Raw genomic sequence first — 3,893 nt, forward strand, 5'->3', positions numbered from 1 at the left:
AACCCCACGTTACGCAGCGTCACAACGTACGGCGAAGGGTCGGCGACCACTCCAGCAGACCAGGAAGTGCTGCCATCTTCGGTAACAGAAACACACCTAGACAACATTTACCTGCTGAAACATAGTTTTTAAAGCACAAATCCGATTGTTTAATCAGTTCTGATCATAGGGGAGCCGAGAAGATTTCTTAAGCTAAAGTAAATAAGAACAGTGATTTCCAAACAGAGGTGTTTGTGGTGCCTGAGAGGGACAAACGCTGATACCAAGAGCTACATGGAAATACAGTGCAGCAATGACAGGGATTTTATAAAATTCGAATTTTAATCTTTAAAATCTGCCGAGACATTGAGGCATTTAACAGACATTTCAAGAATACAACTTGAAATAAAGAGTTTTATCAACATTATTTCACTGAACTCTCTGATATATATATCTCAGATAAATTAAAGTTTGATTTTCATATCGGGACTTTATCACAGTGTCTTTTGCAGTTCAAATCGACAAATGTGAAATTGCAAATCACAACTACAACAACTACAGAATCACATATTGAATGCAGGGCTGTCTGAAAGCCCACCCTTCATTATATGGCTTTAAGCATTCATGTGTAGAGAAGTAATGTTAAAGATTTAAACAAATGTTTGCACATGCTGTAAAGACTTTTTTTTCTCAAATTGTTCTTTGTTCCTTTAATCATCAGTGTTTCAGACATCATGGTTTCTGAACTGCTGTCCCTGTGCTGTAGTTCAAGCTAAGGAATCATGAGGGATTTACTTCCTGTGCTGTTTGTGGGTGGGCTGTTGCTGCTGCACACAAATGACTTGATCGTTATTGCCAGTAGTCTAGGTAGAGTGCTCAGAGGAGGGGTTAATGCTCGGTGGGTTAAGGCGTTACTTGGAGACATGGAACACTTTGTCATCCTCTGAGACAACAAAGTGTGCATGGGCTCAGTCCGATGGGGAAAGACAACAGCATCATCAGCTTTGGTTTGTAAGAAGAACACTCCTGAGAGAGGGCTGTTCTGTCTGTTTGTGCCAGAACTGACAGTCATTGTTGTCCCTCTGTTTAAGTCAGCATGTATCACATTTGGTATTTACAATTTTGTGCGAATGTCATGATGAGGGAGAAATGTCAACAGTGACTCATTACTAGGTCCAAAAAAACATGTTCTGTCAATAAAATGTTTTTTTAAATACTCCCATATATAATATAATATTATTATATATTACAATCTAATGTTTCCTTAATATTTCAACTTCTTCAGAAGAGACCTCCATGTCAGACCGAAGTATGCCGAGGGACAACCTGGAGAAAGATTACACATAGTGGAAGTGTGTCATTTGGTCAAAGGAAAAAAAATGTCTGCAGCTGGGAATCATGTCAGGGTGTAGGGAAGCATAAAAAAAGAGAAGGTTATCCGAAAATCTTAAAAAATCTTAAAAGAAAATCTAAGGCAGTCGGCAGCAACTCTGGGTTTTGGTTGTCATTTTCTCTTCCAACACGACATCGACCTAAAGCATGCATCTGACTGGCCTGCACAAAGTCCTGACTTAGATCCTGTTGCAAATCTGTGGAGCGTACTAAAGACCACAGTCCATGCCAGGAGACCATCAAATCTGGAGGAGCTTGAAAGATCTCACCAAAGAAGAACGAGCTAGGACTCCTCAGGAGACATGATTTACAATTGTTGAAAACCACACCAAGTGACTCCTGGCTGTTATCAGACAAAAAATAGAAAAAATTACAAATACATTTTAAAAAAAGAATTATTCGTATATATTATATTAATATTATGATATTTTCATATGTATTTTAAAGGCAGACTAACACAGCACAGTTTGTCAGGCAGTGTTCTGGGTGTGGATTTCCACCGGGACTCATCTGCCCAGGTTAATGCTGCTGAGATTTAGTTGCCCCTGGATACACCCTGCCTGTCTGCATACATGTGTTGTGAAGCTTCTTTAACAGAGCTCCAGAGCACCCGGGGGAGACAGCTTATTGTCTGCATTCAGCCTTGTGATGAGGTGAGTGAGAGAACAGTCTACACCTCCATGAGTCAAAGGAAAGTTGGTGATGATAAATGAGATAAACATGATTAATGCACAGGCCAGTCAAACATATTATATTGTTCACTAACTGTATAAAATGTGCTAATTATCCTCTGATGCAGGGCAACCTGAATTTCTGGACATACAACTTCAGGATACTTCACTAACATTATCATACTTATGCAGTGATTAAGTCACTCGTGAACTGTTCTGACACACAGCCATCACCCGGCAGCAGAGCAGGGAGCGTAAGTAGCACTATCTCAGAGTATTAGTGAGAGATCAGGGGAAAAATCAGATTATAAAAAGAGGCAAAATAGGAACACAAATATTGCCTAATATGATCTCATATATTTCATAAAACGAGTGACATTACATGAGGCTAAGCTCATAATGACCTTGCGTTTTATAGGCAGGTTGGGGTGCATAATCTGATTTAACATAATCTCCTACAATCTCTGATAAATGCTTACGGCATGTATCTCTCAGAGAGGTCAGATCCGATTGGTCCACTGTGAGGCATTACTGACATCTGCTGTTCACAAGTGCAGAGCCCAATTTTCACAGGGCAGTCTGTCAAAAGAGAGATTTTTGCATGACAGTGCAATATTGGAGAAAAATACAGAAAAGAACAATTAAATAATTATTAATTTGGAAAGAGCACACTTGTACCATTGTATTTTAGATACACATGTTTTGTAGAGGGTTAATCTGGAATCTACTAGGCACTGCTCAAAAGTAGAAATCTATGATCTATTTTTAGTATGTACAAATTGACCCACACACAAACAGCTTTAAGACGAGGAAAAGGAAGACATAATGTACTATGCGCCGAAAAAAATCCATCCTATTGTTGATTTTGTATAGTGTTTATTTTTTAATTTTTGTATTTTATCATTTTGTTTTTTCCATTACATAGACTTTTGTCATGTCCATATAAAATAAAGCTTACACATGTAGATAACTCAGTTTCACAATTTTAACTATCTACATACAAACACACTCTTTTCCATCCTAAGTATTAAGGAATCCCTTAACCACTGAGAGCACCAGTACGGATAGTGTGGGAGGATTTTTTTACTAAACAGCATCAATGTCTTCACTTCAGAGAGGCTGCTGAAACTATTAATAGACATTTAGAGACTTTCACTGCTGTTTTTTTATCATAACAAAATCTGAATTCTGGGGAAACATGCTACATTTTTACATTTTCTTCTGGGCACATGGAAACTACTATTTGGAAAGTAACAATAATGTCAATGTCTTTATTTTTGATCCATTAATACCACACCCTTAGGTCCTACAAACAGACCATCATGTCTTATTAACCAGTTTTTACCCACAAAGCTCTCCTTGTGTGACCCCAACATGAACTCTACCTCCTTTTACTGCATGCATACAGTACCAGCAGTGCTACAGTACATCAGCTGGCTTACATCAGCTGACACACCCTTCAACATGTTGGTTATGACACAGCTGTTCACTTGACATTACACACACACACCCCCTGGTGGTGGAATTATGTTTTACAGTCAGCAGCTTCACTAAATCACAACGTGAGAGAACAAGAGTTGTTTTGATAGGTTACTTCAGTTTTACACAAAAGAAACATGTTGGAGGAAATAGTGAAAATCCTTTTAGAGCTACTTAAGCTACTTAAACTATGTCAATCTGCTGCAATGGAAGTCTGCTCTGGAAATAAAATCATGTAGATCTGTAATTTAATGCTAGTGATAGTGATGCATGTGAAGGCATGTGTTTTTATAAACTTCATATGTACAGTATGTCATGTCTGTTTTTTTGTGAGCAGAATACACACTGGCCTGCAACCAGGTACTGTAGAGG

This window comes from Parambassis ranga, chromosome 7 (assembly GCF_900634625.1).
Source record: "Parambassis ranga chromosome 7, fParRan2.1, whole genome shotgun sequence".
NCBI lineage: Eukaryota > Metazoa > Chordata > Actinopteri > Ambassidae > Parambassis > Parambassis ranga.